The 20,658-nt window shown below is 41.5% G+C and overlaps 1 non-coding gene across 1 annotated transcript; it reads left to right on the plus strand.

Moving 5' to 3' along the window:
* Positions 1-9,487: 9,487 nt before the first annotated feature.
* LOC118672561 lies at positions 9,488-9,619 on the plus strand. Its single transcript, XR_004973122.1, has one exon. It is a non-coding gene; the product is annotated as a small nucleolar RNA SNORA51 (small nucleolar RNA).
* The last annotated feature ends 11,039 nt before the right edge of the window (positions 9,620-20,658 follow it).

Consider the following 20,658-nt stretch of genomic DNA (forward strand, 5'->3'; position numbering starts at 1 on the left):
CGAGAGAGAATCATTGATCAGCTGCTTCCTGCACACCCCCTATTGGGGATCGAGCTCGAAACCTGGACATGTGCCCGTGACCAGAATTGAACCCAGGACCCTTCAGTCCACAGGCCGACGCTCTATCCACGGAGCCAAACCGGCGAGGGCCCATGATTTTCCTACAATAGGCTTTGGCAGGAGCATTCTCAGTGCTGATTGTCCACGGGCAGGACACTGGGCCCATCACCTACCTCCAGCCCAAAGTGGCCAAGTGGACTTAGAGCCTCCCATCTTCCAGGCCACCCTTCTCCTGCAGCTCCATGTTTCTGGCCTCGGTAAGACCAGGAACACATATAGGATTGGCCTTCAGGGAAGGGACAAGCCTCAGAGGACAAAAGTTAAGCTTAACTTGTGAATTGAAGCTGGGCTCAGGCTGTTGAGGGTAAGAGCAATGGGAGTTATTAAAAAGTGTGTGAGCTGTTGCATCAGATGCACCATTATAAACTCTTCAGGGGCACTGAGCATAGGACCCAGATGAAGGAGGCTAAGAGCCCTTAAGGAAAATGAATTCTCAGGAAGGTTTATAAGAACTAAATCCCTGAAGTTGGCACTAAGGACAGTACAAGGCTCCACCCTCTGCTACCACCACTGTAGGTGAAAGAGTGAACTATGTCCTCGGACATGTCCAGGTCACACCCTTCGAGGCCTTTTCACATGTACGGCTGTTAAGGCATCTCTCACTCCAACCTCTGGTCTGTCCTTACAGCCATAGTGACCTTCCCAATATAAATGAGTGTAATTTACCTTCAGGATTTAATTCACATGCCATAAAGCTCTCCATTTTAAAGCGCAGAGTCCAGTGGGTTTTACTATATTCACAAGCTTTTGTAACCATTACCACTATGTGACTCCAGAAATTTTTCATGACCCCAAAAAGAAACCTCATATTTTCTAGCAGTCGCTACCCCCTCTGTTTTCTCCCCAGTCCCTGGCAACGACTAAACTACTTTTCGTCCTTATAAATTAGCTTATTCTGGAAAATTTGTATAAATGGAATCATACAATATGTGGTATTTTATGTCTTGCTTCCTTCTCTTAGCATAATGTTTTCAAGCTTCCTCCATGTTGTAGCATGTGTCACTTCATTCCTTTTTGACTGAGTACATATTCCATTGAATGGATGTAGCACTTTTGTTTATCCATCAATTCGTTCTTGAACATTTGGATTGTTTCTACTTTTTTAATATTATAAATAACTAGTAGCCCTGCGCAGGAATCCGTGCGCCAGTAGCTCACTGCCCCGCCCTCCTGTAACTCCCCCATCCCCCTGCCCCCCTTCATAGCTTGCTGCCCTGCCCCCTCCGTAGCTCTCCGCCGCCCACTTGTAGCTCACTGTCCCACCCTCCTGCTGATCCATGATCCAGTCCTTACGCGATCGGTCGTTACGCTTCACGGCATAACGACCATTTGCATATTACATCTTTATTATATAGGATGCTTTGAATTATCTTGGGTATATACTTAGCAGTGGAAGTACTGGGTCATATGGTAAGTCTATGTTCAACTTTTGAAGGAACCGCCAGCCTGTTTTCCAATGGCTGCACCATTTTATATTCCCAGTACAGTGTACAAACAGTGATGATCTCTCCACATCATCACCAACACCTCTTATTATCTGTCTTTTTATTTTAATCATCTTAGTGGGAGTGAAGTGGTATTCAGTGTGGTTTTGATTTGCATTTCCTTAATGGTCAATGGTATTGAACATCTTTTTATGTGCTTGTTGGCCATTTGTATATTTTCTTTGGAGGAATATCTATTTTGGTTCTTTGCCCACTTTTCAATGGGGTCATTTGTCTTTTTGTTGTTGAGTTATAAGAGTTCTTTCTGCATTCTGGATATTAGACCCTTATAAGATATGTGATTTACAAATATTTTCTCCCATTCTGTAAGTTATCTTTTCATGTTTTGATAATGTGCTTTGAAGTACAAAATATTTTCATTTTTATGAAATCTAATACTTCTATTTTTTTCTTTTGTTGCTCGTGCTTTTGGTGTCAAATTTTTAAATCTGTTGACAAATCCAAGATCATGAAGATTTACTTCTTTAAGAGTTTTATATATTTAGTTCTTATATTTAGATAATCAATTAATATTGAGTTAATTTTTACTTATGAAGTTAGGGTCTAACTTTATTGTTTTGCATGTGGTTATTCAGTTGTCCCCACCAAATTTTTGAAGGAACTATTCTTTCTCCATTGAATGGCCATGGCACCCTTGTAAATAAAATTAATTGACCATAGATGTTTTGGGCTATTTCTGGACACTCAATTCTATTCTATTGGTCTATCTGTTTATCTGCGGGCTGGTATCACACTATTTCAATTACTGTAGCTTTAATAAGTTTTGAGATTAGGAAGTGTAAATTCTTCTGTTTTTCTTTTTCAATGTTGTTTTGCTAATTGGAGGACCTTGTAATTGCATATGAATTTGAGAAATTGGATCTTCCATTTCTGCAAAAAAAAGGCCATTGGAATTTTGGTAGGGATTGCATTGAATCTGTAGATCCCATTGGGGAGTATTGCTATCGTAACAATATTAAGCTTTCCAATATATGAACACGGGATGTCTTTTTAATTTATTTAGCTCTTTATTTTTTTTTCAGCAATGTTTTATAGCCTTCAAGTGTACAAGTCTTTCATCATCTTGGTTAACGTTTTCCTAGGTATTTTATCCTTTTGGATGCTATTTTAAATGGTATTTTTAAACTTACTTTTATAGGTGTCTTTTACTAGTTTATAGAAGCACAACTGATATTTTTATTTGATCTTGGACCCTGCAACTTTGCCAAATTTTCTTATTACCTCTAATAGATTTTTGTGGGTTATATGGGATTTTCTATATATAGAATCATGTCATCTGCAAATAAATGAGACAGTTTTCTTTCTTCCTTCCTAATGTGGGTGTCATTTATTTTTCTTGTCTAATTGCTCTGGCTAGAACTTCCAGTACAATATTGAATAATAATGATGAAATAGGCATCTTTTTCTTATTCCTTATCTTAGTGAGGGAAGCTTTTAGTTTTCACTATTGAGATAATGTTTGTTATGGGTTTTCCCACAAATAACCCCCTTATATTCCTAATTTGCTAAGTTTTTTCCTCATGAAAGGGTGTTAAATTTTTTCAAATGTTTCTTCTGCAACTATTGAGATGAATATGTGGGTTTTCCTTTATTTCATTAATGTAGTGCATTACATTGATACATTTTTCTTATGCTAAACCATCTGTGCATTTCTGGGGTAAATCACCCTGGGCATGGTGTATAATCCTTTTAATTCACTGTTGAACTTGGTTTGCTAGTTTCTTTGTAGTTTTTTTGAGGATTTTTGCATCTCTGTGTATAAGAAATACTTGTCTGTGTTTTTTTATTTTCTTGTGGTATCTTTCTTTGACTTTGATATCAGGGTAAAGCTCACCTTATAGAATGTGTTAGGAAATGTTCCCTTTACTCCTATTTTTGGGAAGCATTTGAGTAGTATTGGTGCTACTTCTCCTTTAAATGTTTGGTAGCATTCACCTAATAAAACCATCTGGTTCTGGACTTTTCTTTGTTGGGAGGTTTTTTAATACAATTTTTACTTCTTTTAGATCAGTTGAGATTTTCTATTACTTCTTAAGTAATTACTTTGGTAATTTTTGTGTTTTAGGAATTTGTCCATTTAATCTAGATAATCTAATTTATTGGTATAGAATTCCTCCTAGTATTCTATTATAATCCTTTTCATTCCCATAAGGCTGGTAGTAATGCTCCCACTTTCATTTCTAATTTTACTTATTTGTGTCTTCTCTCTTTTTAAGTCAGTTTAGCTAAAGATTTATAAATTTTGTTCATCTTTTCAAAGAATCACCTTTGGTTTCATTGATTCTCTCAATTGTTTTTCTATTGTCTATTTCATTTATGTCTGTTCTAATCTTTATTATTTCCTTCTTTCTTCTGACTTTGGGTTTAATATGCTCCTCTTCTAGTTCCCTAAAGTGGAGAGAGAATGCAAGAAGCCTGGAGTCCCACCTGAAGGGACCGGAGCTGTCTCAGTCACAGGAGCTCTCAGAACCAACCAACCAGAGCCTCCTCCCAGCACACACCCTACAGGTAAGAGATACTGCTGGGGATGGGTTCAAAACAGATTCAGATGAGACAACAGAGACAAAGGAAACAGAAGGTACAGACCAAAAAGCCTGGGAGGACAGAGTGAGCTCTGACAGAGCCAATCATTCTCAGAAAGCAAGAAACCACATTTTCAGATATTACATAAAAACAACGGGAGGGGCTGGGGATGTGTGAATCGTGCCTCTTCTAAAACTTTATCAAAATTACTTTTACATAAAAATGAGCCACAGAAAAATATCAAGGAAAAATCGCACACAAAGTTGTTATCAGAAATAAATGACTAAAGAGCAGAGTAATATCCCAAGGACAATGAGATCACACCAGAAAGGCCACCAAACAAATCAAAACTAGACTCAGCCCTGGGCAGTGTGGCTCAGTTGGTTGGGAGTCCTCCCGTGCACTGAAAGGTCCTGGTCAGGGCACATGCCAGGTGTGGGCTCGATCATTGATTGGGGTTGTGCAGGAGATGGCCCATTGATCAATTCACTCTCACATCAATAGTTCTCTCTTCTCTCTCTCCCTCTCTCTCTCTCTCTCTCTCCCTCCCTCCCTCCCTCCCTCACTCCCTTCCTCCCTCTCCCTTTCCCTCTCTCTCCCTCTTCCTTCTTTTCTCTCTAAAACAACACTAACAAAACAAAAAAACAAACCTATGACTTAGAAATTATAAAACTCCCTCCATCTCTTCCCACTTACTACAAATAAAATGTGAGGACATTGAAAAGAACAACAGCTGGCAGTTTGGGGAGGGAAGTCAAAACTTGACTCATCAACCAATACAGAGCAATTGGTTCCCTGGTTGTCTTTCCTTCCATGGCTACTGATTTAAACTGTAGAGTCCTAGAAATGTACAGGCAAAACAAAACTCCAAGGAAAGCCCTCTCTCTTTATGGCCAGAGGACTGAGGAAAGGAGCCCCTGCAGAACTGAGAATGTGTAGGGAAATCCTCGTTTTCTCCTCCTGCTCCTAACCTCCGGTCATGGAGCTACAATCCTGCAGCGACTGCACAAGCACTTCAGATTCTGAACAAAAACCCTCTCGTGCTAGAAGACTGGGATAAACAGGTTCACAGAGTCCAAATGGCATGCAGAGAATCCCTATGATTTTTCTCTCTTTACTTTCACCGCTTGGCACAGAGACAGCCCAGTCATGGGAAGTTCGTGACAGCACAGGAAGGTTAAACCCATGTCTTCACAGCCAGAGAAAAGGGGACCCTACGAGCCAGATGGCACAAATCACAGAGAAGAAAGGACCCTTAAATTTGAGGGGTAGTGTGGACCACAGCCCAGGTCCCACGTGTGAAGCACACCCAAATAGCCCACAAAGGCTTTGAAAAGTTTGCTGATATTGGCACCACACCTCACACAAGACAGGTCAGGGTTAACTGACAGCTCAAACAATCAAACAAACGAAACCAGCATTTTTCAGAGGATACTGAAAGGACTGATATTTCACAATCTGATATTTCCAGGATACAATCCAAAATTATTCAGCATTAAAAGAAAAAATAACCACCAAGAAATAGGATAACTTCAACAACTTGCAAGGAAAACAATGAACAAATACCAACTCTCAATGTTGAAATGACCAAAGACTTTAAAGTCGCTATTATCACCATATTCCCCGAGGTAAAAGTGAACACCCTGCCGAAGCCGGTTTGGCTCAGTGGATAGAGCGTCGGCCTGCGGACTGAGGGGTCCCAGGTTCGATTCTGGTCAAGGGCATGTACCTTGGTTGCGGGCACATCCCCAGTGGGAGATGTGCAGGAGGCAGCTGATCGATGTTTCTCTCCCATCGATGTTTCTAACTCTCTATCTCTCTCCCTTCCTCTCTGTAAAAAAATCAATAAAATATATTAAAAAAAAAAAGTGAACACCCTTGAAACCTGTGGAAAGATAGCAGTTCTCAGCAAAAAGTAAAAACTCTAAAAAAAAGAACCAAATGGAAAGTTTAGAACTGACAAAAAAAATACAAGAGAAATATAAAATTCACTGAAGGAACTCAATGGAGATGACAGAAGAGTCTGTGAACTTGAAGATAGAGCAATAGATAATATCCCATCTGAAAACAGAGAGAGATCACAGTCAAGGCTGAGTTCACACATGGTCAGAGTTTGCCCGGGAGACTATGTGTGTGGGTCGATGATCCCAACGCCACATCTTCCACCTTTCCAGCGTTTCATCCCGTGTGTGTTCCCTTCCCTTTTCTGCTTTCAATGTCACCCTTGCTGGAGTAACTCTGAGGTCTCTCGGCTTCCCTGGGTAATTTCCCTGGATTAGTTTTCCTTCTCCAAAGACTCAGCTCATTCCTGCTTTAACCTTGAGGCTATTTTACAGCTTCACAAAATGTTCATATCTGCCATTGGTTAGGTGCCTCTCCTGTCTCCTTATGATACACTATCTTTCAGAAACGTCTCTGCTTATAGAATCAGATTTGTGTTTTTTTTAATGTATCTTTATTGATTTTAGAGAGGAAGGGAGAGGGAGAGAGATAGAAACATCAATAATGAGAGAGAATCATTGATTGGCTGCCTCCTGCACATCCCCTACTGGAGATGAAGCCCGCAACCTGGGCATATGCCCTTGGCCAAAATCGAACCTGGGATCCTTCAGTCCTCAGGCCGACGCTCTATCCACTGAGCAAAACTGGCTAGGGAAGAATCAGACTTATTTTCATCTCACTCTTTTAAAAGCTGCTTTGCTCAAGGTTGAGGATATGTGACCGAGTTGCATTCCTTTCCCTCCCCCCAAAAAATGCTCCAAAATGTGACTTGGCTATTTCCTCCAAGATTTTCATCACTTCTATCCTGGATCATCCTTTTTTATGGCCCAGATTTAGGTGCAAATTGTTACATAGCTCTGTTTGTGTGGGGTTTGTTTTTCATCCACCCAGCCCTCTCCCCTTTCCTTCCCTCCAGCCAAGTCTTTCTAGCTCAACACAGGACAGAGGAGAAGGAGGTAGAAGCCACAGCTTCCACTCATTCTGGAGGAAATTCTCATGGAGGAACTCAGGTTATGTGTGGTGTGATCAGATAAGCATTGACCAAGTCAAACAAGCCACCAACAAGCCATGTAACCTTGAACGGGACCTAGAGCCATGGGATTTTAAAGCTCTCTGAAGCCTTAAGAGGTCATCTACTCCAGCTTTCTACCTTCACATATGCAGAAACTGAGGCCTGGCGACCTGACAGAACCTGCTCCCAGTCATGTGGTTGGTTAATGGCATATCTGGGTACACACAGGACTATAATATCAATGCTCTTTCCATCACCCCTTGCCGATTGCCTCCATTTCCTCATCTGTACAATGGGCACAGTGAGGGTTATAGATTAGAACAAATGACCTAAAACTGCTATAGAAACATGGGAAATAGAAAATAATATTCAAATGAGAGGTTATTAACTTTATTGATAATCCCCACTGGAAATTGATTCTCTGCTGTGCCCCAGTGGAAGGTCAGAACCCAAGGGAGGTCTAAGCTGGCTCATCCACCTCTCCTGAGGCCGGTAAACTTTTAAAGGAAACACTGGGCAGAGAGCCATGGCCACTGCAGCTAATAAGGCTCGCTGGAACCACTTTAAAAGTTGTGTTGTTCAAAAATACCTGCAGTCAATACTCAGATCTCAACAATCCATGTTAAGGGACATGGGGTTATGAATGGTTTATTCTCTTCCTTTCTCTATTTTACAAATGGATTGCAATGTGATTTATTGTTTTGGCATATCATACTTAATCTATTATAGGCTTTCAGCAAACTTTTGTTAAATATAAAATTAATAATTTGAAATGAAATTTCTTGAAGACTTAAAGAGCTGCAAGAGGCATGCCAAGGCATTCGTGTGTAAGAAGCTGTAAGAATTGAAAAAAGCAAGGATGCCCACTCTCACCAGTCCTATTTAACATCATACTGAAGTCCCAGCATTAAAGCAATAAAAAAAAACATTTTAAAAAGTATACTGAGCCCTAACTGGTTTGGCTCAGTGGATAGAGCGTCGGCCTGCAGACTGAAAGGTCCCAGGTTCGATTCCGGTCAAGGGCATGTACCTTGGTTGCGGGCACATCCCCAGTAGGAGGTGTGCAGGAGGCAGCTGATCGATGTTTCTCTCTCATCGATGTTTCTAACTCTCTATCCTTCTCCCTCTCTCTCTGTAAAAAATCAATAAAATATATTTAAAAAATAAATAAAAAGTATACTGATATCCATACTCTCAGAAAACATGATTGTCTATATAGAAGTTCCTAAGGAACACACAAATATAAACCTAAAATTAATAAGTTTAGCAAGATGGCAGTATACTAGCAATGAACAAAGTAAAAATGTAATAAAATCAAAATGTAAAGAAAAACATTTAAAATAGCTCTAAAAATGAAGAGCTTAAGTATAAATCTAACAAAATGTGTATAGGATTTGTATGTGAAAACTACAAAATAATGATCAAAGAAGTAAAAGAAGATCTAAATAGATGGAGAGACATACCATGTTCATGATCTGGAAGACACAATATTGTTAAGATGTCAGTTCTCCCCCAACTGATGTATAGATTCAATGCAAACACAATAAAAATCCCAGCTGGTTTTTTGGGTAAATACTGACAAGATGATTCCAAGATGCAGGTGGAAAGGCAAAAGAACTAGAATAGCCAAAACAATGTTGAAAAGAATAAGGTTGGAAGAATCACACTCCTCGATTTTAAGAGTTACTATAAAGGCACAGTAATAAGTCCAGTGTGGCATTGATAAAGGAATAAACACACAGACCAGCAAAATAGAGTAGAGAGTCTAGAAATACACTCACATAATATGGCTAATGGACTCTTGACAAAAATATAAAGACAGTTCAAAGGGGGAAAAGAATATTTGTTTCAACAAATGCTGTTGCAACAATTGGACATCCAGATACAGAAAAGTGAACTTTGCCTTAAATTCCACACCTTATACAAAATTTTCAATTCTGGTGGATATTTCCAGAATGAATTCATATACAGAAACCTAAGTAAACAAAAAAGAGGCAATTATAAACTCCAGAAGATACAAAAGTTGAAATGTAATTATAGTATAATATGTGGCTCACCCATCAATATTAATTGTATTATCTTGATAATATAAACACCCAGGGGCATTCCAAGGGCAGGATGGTGAGAGCAATCTGCTCCAAGTGCAAGCAGTAAGCATGCATTCTCTGCAGACAAATTAAAAGCAATAATAAAATTTACTTAGGCAGTCTGGTTTTCATTATCACTGTGCACTAGCAATTCTAAATAATATCAGTGATAAAAAAAAGTACTCCTCTCCCAAAATATCTTTTGTTTGTTCTTATTTATAAATAAGATTTGAAGTTACGGCTTCCTGGTACTTACCACAGGCTGTGTTCTTACACTGACTGTACAGAAATAGGAGGCAGAGTAAACCCACCCCATATACACCTCAGCTCAGGCTCTTTGCCTGGTCTGTATTGTGAATGGGGAGACTTTGAAAAAAAAAAAAAGATTTGAAGTTACTGTTGAGCTTTAAAAATATATCCACCAGCCCTAGCTAGTTTGGCTCACTGGATAGAGTGTCACACTGAGGACTGAAGGGTCCTGGGTTCGATCCTGGTCAAGGGCACATGCCCGGGTTGCAGGCTTGATCCCCAGTGGGGGTGTCCAGGAGGCAACCAATCAATCACTCTCTCTCATCATTGATGTTTCTCTCTCTCCCTCCCTCCCTCCCTGTCCCTTCCTCTCTGAAATCAGTAAAAAGAATATTTAAAAATAAAAATAAAAATATATCCACAAGCTTCAAATGAACACATTTTTGTTATTCACCCTTTAATGAACATTTTATTTGACATGAAAGTTAATTTGAGGAGCTCCCAGTTGTAAGTAGGTCTCCAGCGCATGTGGATTCCACTACAAGCAATTGATTTGAGAGCAAATTTCTAATGGTTCAGAATCACTGCTCAAGCTCATTTCAGGTCCAGTTCATGTCTCCAACCCTGTGGTACCACATAGCCCTGCTTTTAACCCGTAGAGTAAAGCAAACAAGGCAAGCAGTGGTTGTAAAGGCAGCGAAGCAGAACTCGAGTGACTCTAATCCTGCCATTCCATGTGACCACTCGGAGCTCTTCTTTGTGCTTAAAATACAAAACAGTGAAACATCGTGCAAACAACGTGCAATTTGGTCGGTAAATCCAAATTTTAGTGTATACAGGATGTTTGACCTAATTTGAGTAATTTGAAATGTATTCTTCCTTTCTAATCATTGCGTTTTTAACCCAAAGAATGAATCCAGAAAATCAAATGTGGCATTGGGGGTGTTATTAGTAATTTCCTAAATGGACCTTTCAGTTTTACAAAAACTTCACACTGAAACAAAAGAAAAGCACTTGATAGCTTATTGTAGAATTACTTACCTAAAATATTTGATCAGACTTTAACCAAAGGATAAATATGTATTAAGTATCTATAAAACTTGTTAGATAAATAGTTGTGCTTTTTTGTCCCGTGTGAACTTGGAAGAACTTGTCGACATTTGTAATATGATTGTGAAACCAGCCACTGATTCAGCCCATAAATATTTTGAATTTCATAAAGAAACTTGAGGTGCAGTACCCATATTAACATGAAGCAATATTAACCCCGTAGAGTTCAGTAAGGAAAATGTACAAAAGCAATATATGGAACTATTTAAAAATATATAATACCTTCAACATTACATAAAGGTAATGAAAAATCTTAAGAAATTCAAGTTGAGACACCCACAGCACTATGCTTGAGACAATAAAATTGGATGATTACTTTTTCCTTTTTTGTACTGTAATTTGAATTATTTTTGACTGGCATTATCTATATGAAGTTCAATAAAAGAACATTTTCACTCTGTATTTCTTTTCTGGCTGTTGTTATTATTTCATGATTATTACTGATGTCAAAATAAATGGTCCCATGCTGGCATGCCCTGCACTGGTTATTGATTCAGTGGAAAGTGGTGATCATTATTTTTGGAGGATGAGAGGAGGTTGAGTGTGGGCATGTGCATTCAGGAGAGGGCCCAGTAAATGATCTAGAGCCTCAACTGCCACAGCGGGGAGCCAGTGCTTTGGGGTGTGGATGTGATAGCCAAGGAGATCGCTGTAAATGGGGACTGCACCCCCAGAGCAGTGAGGTCTGGATGGGTAAGGACATGGAGCAAAGAAACGCTATCTTTCATTGAGAGCCAAGTGGTAAAACTTGACTTTTAAATCAATGTTCATATCTTGCTTTAAAAGGAAATAATTGTAAAAGCAAAAGAACTTAAGAATGGAAATGCCAGTATAAAAAGACTGGGCAATCAGCTTCAGACACACTTAACTATATAATCTTGAAATTATTATACAGGACAGAATATAAATAATATAAACCCCTATGAAAGGAAAATCAACAGAAGTTAACAAATTGGGCAACTGATAATGGGTGGAGGAAGTATAACTGTGCTAACCACCTCACCTTTTATAGCAGGGAATCAATCAATATTGTCTAAAATTGAACCGTGAAATTTGAGAAATCAATCACTCTAACCTCTTTATGGTTTTATGGTTTTTTCATAATCACTTTTTCTTAACCCTGGGGGGCAGGATCTTTTAGTAATCAATATATCATATGATGGAAAAATATTTAAAGTACATTTTCTTCAGATCTTTTTCTGCTATTGAATTTGGTGATAATCTTGCATGTTGATAAAATGTAGAATAGGGATCAACTTTACAAAATTATTTCTGTCTAACCTTATCTAAAACTTTCTCTCAGTTATCCACTCATTATTCTTTTGTATGTAAGCACAGGGAGTTATTGGAAATAATGTTTAGCAGAGTTTCTGTTCTCATCCATTCTAAAGGGCAGCTTTATTGTGAAATCTAGTGAGCTCATGCAACGGCTGTGGGTTAGGTGCCAGGAGTGAAGTAGTTGTCACTGTTGGTAAGACAAAGCGCCAGCATCAAATTTACACCTGGGTATCAGTACTTCAGAAGAAAAGTCCAGAGCACTCTTGGGGCACTATTGTTAGGGTGCTGTTCTCAGAATGTCCACAAGAGGACACCATTGCGACTACTCCCTTAAGGGTTGTTCTCAGAACAGAGCACTCTTACACTGCATTCTCCATATCTTGCAGCACAAAAGATTATGTTGTACACACACACACACACACACACACACACACACACACACGACTTGGGGTCAAAAAGTGATTAAGAAGAGTTGAACTATAAATGTAAAGATGGTTTAGGAATACAATGTTCAATTTATTTCATCTATATTTTCCTTTTTATATTTACACTATAGGTCCAGTGCATAAAATTCATGCATGGGAGGGGATGGTGGTCCCTCAGCCCGGCCTGTGCCCTCTCGCAATCTGGGACCACTCAGGGATGTCCGACTGCCAGTTTAGATCCTTCCTTCGCCGGCTGCCGGCTGGGGCCTTCCTTCATTCCATGCCGCCCCCTGGTGGTCAGCGCACGTTATAGAGACCAGTTGTTCTGCTGTTCAGTCGATTTGCATATTAGCCTTTTATTATATAGGATGATAATAATATATTATTATCTTAAATATATATTTATAGTTAAATATATATTTAAGCAAGTCTAAGAGTTCTTTCAATAAGAATTTGAAGTGATAAAAAGCACTATGTCATGGTTTAAATGGCAGCATTTTTTAGTGATACAAGAAATGATTTGTCTTAGAGTCAAAACCTAGATTTTATGAAATATGCCATTTCCAAGTGACAAAACAGGATGGTTCATTGCTTTCTTCTTTAAAGTTTTCCATATGGCTTAATTTTATAGTGAATATGTAGTAATAAGTATTATAGACATTACATGTAACATTATATATTATAAGTAGATATTATGCATAAGATATTATTATCATACTAGAGGCCTGGTGCACGAAATTTGTGCACTAGGGGAGGGGGGATCCCTCAGCCCGGCCTGCACCCTCTTGCAGTCCAGGACCCCTCGGTCCTTACCACCCGCCTGCTCACTGCATCTGCCCCCTGGTGGGAGGGGCCTTGGGAGGACTCCAAGGCATGTCCGACCTGTCTTGCTCAGTCCCTATCAGCCAGACCCCAGCAGCAAGCTAACCTACTGGAGCATCTGCCCCCTGGTGGTCAGTGCATGTCATAGCAAGCAGTTGAGAGGCCTTAGCATATCATTAGCATATTATGCTTTGATTGGTTGAACAGCTGACTGGATGACCAGACACTTAGCATATTAGGCTTTTATTATATAGGATATAATAAAAGGCTAATATGCAAATTGTCCCCTCAGGAGTTCGACCGACCAGGAGTTTGACTGCTCGCTATGACATACACTGACCACCAGGGAGTGGTGCGGAATGAAGGAAGGCCCCATCCGGCAGCCAGCAGCCAGGGGATGGAAGGCCCCAATCAGCCTTGATTGTCGGCCAGGCCTAGGGACCCTACCCGTTCATGAATTTCGTGCACTGGGCCTCTAGTATATTATAATTAGATATAATGTATAACATATTTTACAATATAATATATTATACAGATGTTATACAGATATACATAAAAATTTGTACTATCATGTGTTGTATTATAAATATACATATTATGTAACTAATATGTAAAATTTTCATATGGTGTGATTTTATTAAAAATATGTAATAAGAAATAAATATTATGAGCTCTTTAGTATGACTGACATTTCACTTGAACCATCCTGATATTGCTTTCCCAATCTTATCTATACTCCCCCATATTTGCTTAGATTAGTGTTCAGATTTCTACATATCCTTCAGTTTTTCAGTATTGGGGCCATAGTCTAGGTCTAGGGTGGTTTCTTTCATGGTAAAAATTATTTTAAAACCAAAGGGCTCTTTGGTCTTTCTAACAGCATCTCTTCTCTCTCTCTCTCTCTCTCTCTCTCTCTCTCTCTCTCTCTCTCTCTCTCGCTCTATATATATATATATATATATATATATATATATATATATATATTCTCCTCATTCATCTCCTTCTATTTTCCTTCACCTCTTCATTCCTTACCTATTTCAGAATCTCTGAACGGCATTCCACAGGAGTTATTAATGTCCCTTGGTTAGAAGAAACAATCCTATTTTAAGGAGCAACAAGACCGTTCAGGACCAAGGACAGTAACCCTGAAACCTGAACAAGCTCCCAGCCCTCACCCTGCAGATTCCTCCAGGATCTGAGCCACAAAGCACACCCTTCTAGTCCCCAAATAGTTAGTATCTTGTCCCCTTGGCTGTCTCTACTCCCTGAGGTTTCCACCATTATAGATCGTCCTTATGCTTCAGGCTTCCAAGAGTCCAATACTGGTAAATACTATTATCTGGGAAGGCTAAGACACCACACCTTCCTCTCCTAACCAAGAGTCTCTTGATTTCCATTAACAGGAACTCGTCTAAGCGACCTTGAGCAGAAGAGGGAAAGTGACTGTGAGGACAGAGGTGTATCTCGCAGAACTCGACAGCAGGGCCTCCTGAAGAGGAGAGTAAGGTGCCCCTCAGCCTGTCCTTCTCTAGGACACCTCACTGAATGCAGTTGGGTACCAGGCTCTGTGATTGGTCAAACACAAATGAGATAAGGTTTGCTTCCTCAAGAAGGTACAGCCTGAATGGAATGATTAGACATAACACACAAGCTGGAGCAAAGGTGGGAGGAGCTATGAGAGCAGGAGATAGAAAAGGGTAATCTGGGGCCGGAGCCCAGAGGAGGCAAAGCCACAGTGTCCTTGGTGAAATTATGGAGACGGCGAGCATGGGCAGTGAGAAATAGAATGGGAAAGTAGGTTAGGATGATATCATGGAGGGCTTGGGTGCCAGGAAAATAAATTTAGCTTGGATCTAGCAAAACAACAAAAATCAGAAGCCCCTGAAGGACTGAGGCAGTAGAGTGCTGCGATCTCACTTGGGCCAATCAAGGGCCCATCTGTCTTTGACCTCGAGGGAGAAATGGGGACAAGAAAGACTTGCCCCAGGGAGGCTTTCCGAGCAGCACGGGGAGGAAGGGGCTGATGGACCAAATGAGAAATAAGCAGACAGAGGTCATCAGCACCTATTAACTCCTCTGCACCCAGACCCCGACATACACAGGTCTCCGGCTAAGCATGCATCAGCCCCACAGGGCCTGAGAGGAAGGGCCTCAGGCCAGGGCCTCTGTCTGGGGGTGGGATGGTGGCAGAGTGTCAGAAAGGACCCAGAGAATGGAAAGGTCAAGGCAGGAGTGGAGGTGGGGGGTGGGGGCAGGCAGCAGGGGACAGGGTGGGAGATGAACTGTTGATAGTGTTGAATACAAATGTACCTGATCAGAATCACACAAACATGTGTGCACACACCAGGCAAGCACACAATGCAGTGACTACAGCAAGAGCTAGAGTCAGTCAGACCCTGAGTCAGTCCTGGCTCTGCCCTTTTCTAGCTGTGAGATCTTATGTAACCCTCTCAACCTCTCTGAGCTTCAGTTTTTTTCATCTGGAAAAGGTTGATGGTAAGATCCACCACCTGGTTTGTTGTGGGAATTGAAGTGGAATAATAGCTACAATAGACTGGTCCTTTAAAATGACTATAATTCTTACCCTCTTGCATTCAGTGTGACCTTGTGCTTCCTCTCATCAACCCCTTGAATCTGAGTTCATGACTTGCTTTGGCCAAAGGGACAATAGCAAACGTGATGCTAGAGTAGACTTGAATATTGTTCAACATGGAGCCTGTTCTCTTGTGTTCTTAAAACCCAGCCACCGTGTGCACAAGGCCAATCTAGCCTGCTAGATGAGGAGAGACACATGGTCCAGCTGCCCACCTCACTCCCAGTCAACACCCAGCAAATGCCCAGGAAGCAGAGCCACCTGCTGGCTCATCACTGACTGCAGACCCAGGAATTAGCCCTGCCAAGACCAGCAGAACGACCTGGCCCAAAGTGCCAACCTGCCCAATATGAGAAAAAAAAAAAAAAGGTTAAGCCACTACATTTGGGGTGCAGCTTTGTTATGCAGCAAAATCTAATTGATAGACATGTGCTCCTGCCAAAGATAAAGTAACAGGGATCAGATTTATTTTCCTGCCTGAAACAACCAAAATAACCAAGCAAGACTCTGGACACTGGGTGGGTAATGAAGGACAATGATCCCCCCAAAACAGGAAAAGAAATGATGTGAGCCCTGAGGTCACCCCACTTACTGCCAAGAAAAAGTTTCCAGGCTGCAGTGCACATGGGGAGTCCCAGGTGGATCCCAGGCAACTCCTGAGTTGAGGAGACCTAACTGAGTCTGGGGAAACTGAGGTGGGGAGACTTCTCAAGACAGAGTGCTGGAGAGGAGAGAGAGAACCCCAGAGAAGTACAGAGGGTCCCCCTCGAGTATTCAGCAAAGTACTGATCAGAGAATGTGTGTGAGGAAACTCTGAGGCCAGGAAAGAACCATCTGAACAGATGAGAGAACAGAGCCAGAAATGGTGCCTGCTGCCGCCAGCCATACTGTGAAAATGTGTGATTCCCAGGCATTGAGTAACATACTCAGGAAGTAGTAGGGAATACTTAGTCCTAGACAGAACACACCTCCAGACCTGCCTATTAAAAGCAAGCTCTGAAATGATCAGACGGTTACTAAGTAACTCACTGCATCCCAGAAAATTTGACACAAAACCTAAAACTCACGGAGTGCTTACTAACTATATTTCAGCAACTTTACATATATATCAGCATTTACAAATATGACTACAGTTACATTACTTTATTTATAACTAGTGTCCCCATGCACGGATTCATGCACATTGAAAGGAAATTAATTAGAAGAAATATTTTAATATCGCTATTCGCCCTTTCTCTATAATAGGAGTGTCAACCAAATTCACAATCAACAATGACAGATCGAAACACAAGTGTGCGATTGGCGCCAGCGAGAGCTTTATATGTATTGCGAATGTGTGAGTCAACTTAGCCTTTATGTATATAGAATAAACTTGCTTAATTAGACCTGCTTTCTGATTTAGCTAAACTTTTCCCAGCCCAGTGAAGCACCCCAACTTCTCTTTCAGGTAATTGTCAGCAATACTTCAGTAAATATCAACGCAAAGCAGATTATTATTGTAGGTCACGCAGGAAGAACAAAAGGTAAAATATTTAACTGCAGCAGTGTTTGACTATATTCTGCACAGTGAGAAAACCTGAAGTCATTTTCAAGGTCCACCATTTCTTACTTCTTTTCAGTCGGGTCAAATTTCTAAGCTTTCTAAACCTCCATTTTCCGGCTAATGAAAAGAAAATAGGATTCTACCAAGTCTCCTATCTACCTGCTCCAGGACTTCTGTGAGGATCAAATGAGATGAGGCACGAGTAAACACTTCACAAACATTTGGTTAAAGTGTGAAATGTTTGCACCTGGCTATAAAGCAAGTCGTGTTTCTGGGCTGAAGAAACTCCAAGGAGGCTAGTCGCTAGGGAGAGGAAGCTGGGCGTTGCTACGTCATGTCATTACGCAGCACCCACAGCGACCATTTCAGGGCTGGACTGAGCTGTGGGCCGCATTTTGCACCATGGCGTCTTGGCAGCGTTGACTGCGATTTGGTGGTGTGTGACTCCGGGGTGGTGGCAGGGCCTGTGTCCCACTTGGGGGAAGCCAAGTGTGGGTTTGTAGGCACCAGGTTCCTGGTGCTGTTTATTTTTAAGTGGCCATTGGGTGTCATGGCAGCTCCTGCATTGAGCGTCTGCCCTCTGGTGGTCAGTGCATGTCATAGCTACCTGTGGGACAGACAGACACTTAGCCTTTTATATATAGAGACTAGAGGCCTGTTACACGAAGAGATTCGTGCAATAGGCCTTCCCTTCTCCTGGCTGCTGGCACTGGTTTTCCTCTGGCACCCAGGACCCAGGCCTTCACTCCAGCTGGAGCCGCCTTCTGTCTTTGTGGCTCCGGCTCTCCTTCAGTCTTCACTCCGCCACTTGGAGCCATCTTTGTTGGTGGTTAATTTGCATATTTCACTGATTAGCCAATGGGAGGCGTAGCGAAGGTATGGTCAATTACCCTGTTTGTCTATTATTAGATAGGATAATCATTTGAAATAGCTGCAATTATCTCCATTGTACAGATGATAACGTCTAAGATAATACATATCAAATGCCCAGCACATAACTTGTTCAATAAGTGGTATTTCCCTTTACTCCCCACCCTAGCTCCCTGTGTGTAACCATCAACCAAATGACTTTTCCCAAATAGCTCATCCATTTCAAAGAGATGACAGCTTTAAAAAGCCACAAATGTCAGCCTTCAGAAGGAAAGTGTTCTGTGGTTGGGATCTTAGGGAGAGTCCTGAATGAGGAGTCAGGCATGCTAATTCCAGTCCTGGCACTGCCACTACCTTGCAGGGTGACCTTGAGTGAGTCTTCACCTCTCTGAGCCTGATTTACCCGTCTGCACTGTGGGGGCAAGGGGGTGATTCCTATCAGATTTCCTCAAAGCAACCCTCTCATTCCAGAGGCCAGAATGCCTCTACCATCCTCAGGCTAAAAATCTGAGGGTGGAGGATCTCTCTCTTTCTCTTCTCTTCTCTTCTCTTCTCTTCTCTTCTCTTCTCTTCTCTTCTCTTCTCTTCTCTTCTCTTCTCTTCTCTTCTCTTCTCTTCTCTTCTCTTCTTCTCTTCTCTTCTCTTCTCTCTCTCTCTCTCTCTCTCTCTCTCTCTCCCCCCCCCCCCACAGGTTTCTTGCACTGAAGAGATCTCTCTCCCGCCCCAGTGCAGCATTACCCATTTTGGCCAGGTGGTGGTGCTGCTTCCCTGTGTGCAGCATTACCCACTTTGGCCAGAAGGTGGTGCTGCTTCCCCGTGTGCGTGCAACTACATTTATTCTGTGCACAAATCGTAGGTACAGAATGAATTCAAAAGGGAATACAGTATGGCCCTTCCTTTGCAGGACCTCACATTGAGTCACAAGCAACCAAAGATAATAATTACAGTTCCTCAACTGGGGAATGGAATTCCGTTGAATTGGAAGACTGCCACCTGGTCATTTTGGGCTCCTCACGCCTCTGAATCAATAGGCAAAGGAGGGAGTTGTACTGCCTGGGGTGATTGATTCTGAATACAAAGGGGAGATTGGGATGCTACTATGGAGGTAAAAAAAAGTATGCCTGAAATATAGACGATTCCTTAGGGCCCTGTGATTCAAGCCAATGGAAAACTCTAACACAATCCAGCAAAACTTCTAATGGCACAGACCCTCAAGAATGAAGGTTTGGGAGCATCCCGTTAGGAAAAGAACCACAACCAGTGCCAAGGTGCTTACTAAGGCAAAGGAAAGAATGCAATGCATAGTGGTCATTCCACCTAATTGCAGAGATTAGGACTGTAATTATAAGTATTTATTCTTCATTTTATCTTAAATTTTATTTAAAATAAAATGAAGAATGTTAATTTGTGTATATTTTTCTCCCCTCTTATCTCCTTGTCATCTAAAATGTATTAATAATAGCTAATTTCACATTATCGAAGTTACAGGACTGTCGGGAGAAGAGTGAACATCACCCAGACTTCACATCCTCCTCTGGGGAAAGGGTAAGCACATTTTCAGTTGTAACGCAGGATAATTGTATCGTGTAAGTATGACTTGTTATTGGTTTTACTGGAGACTAAGTTTGTTTAAGGAGATGTATGTGGGTGCCAGGTTGACTAGATGTGAGCTGTGATCAGTTTGGTGTTAATTTGACTAGCCTTAATTTGGCCTACATATTCAATCAGTTCACTTTATGTAAAGGAGATTTTCCTGGATAACGTGGGTGGACCTGATCCAACCAGCTGAAAGGCTGGACGGAGGCTTCCCCGAGGAAGAAATTCCACCTGTGGACTGCAGTGTTGGCTCCCACCTAAGTTTCCATCCAGCCTTACCTTCTTTGCAGCCTGAAATACAGATCCCAGACTTGCCTCCTCCCCCCGCCCCCCCCCCCCCAATCATATAAGCCAATTTCTCACCATAAATTTTGAGGGATGGATAGGTAGATGATAAGAAAAATATGCTACTGGTTGTTTGTTTCCCTGGAACTCTGATAGCACAAAAACTACCTGAGATGGACTGAGAAAATCTTGCAGCCCTTGAGACTCAGAGCTTGTTTTTGATCCAAAAGGGATCAATGAACACATTCATCAGACATAGTCCCCAAAATTCCTGGGTATGTCCCATGAGTTCAAAAGATTATTCTAACAAAGGAGTCAGTTGGGTAAGTCAGGGTAACACTCCTAGAATAGTGTTCTTTCAGGGCATGCCTGCAGATATGTTAGTCCTTTCATGTTTATTAAACTACTAGAGGCCTGGTGCACAAAATTCGTGCACTGGGGGTCCCCCAGCCTGGCCTGCACCCTCTCCCAATCCGGGACCCCTCGGGAGATGTTGGAGAGCCAGTTTCGGCCCTATCCCTGCAGGCCAGGCCAAGGGACCGCAACCACCCCCCACCCCCCACCCCACTTCCCTCTGAGATTCATCAGTCTGTTCCATGTTGCCATGCCTGTGGTTTCTGCTCCTGAATTGAGCGTCTG

Source organism: Myotis myotis, unplaced genomic scaffold, assembly GCF_014108235.1.
Source record: "Myotis myotis isolate mMyoMyo1 unplaced genomic scaffold, mMyoMyo1.p scaffold_m19_p_17, whole genome shotgun sequence".
NCBI classification, from domain to species: domain Eukaryota; kingdom Metazoa; phylum Chordata; class Mammalia; order Chiroptera; family Vespertilionidae; genus Myotis; species Myotis myotis.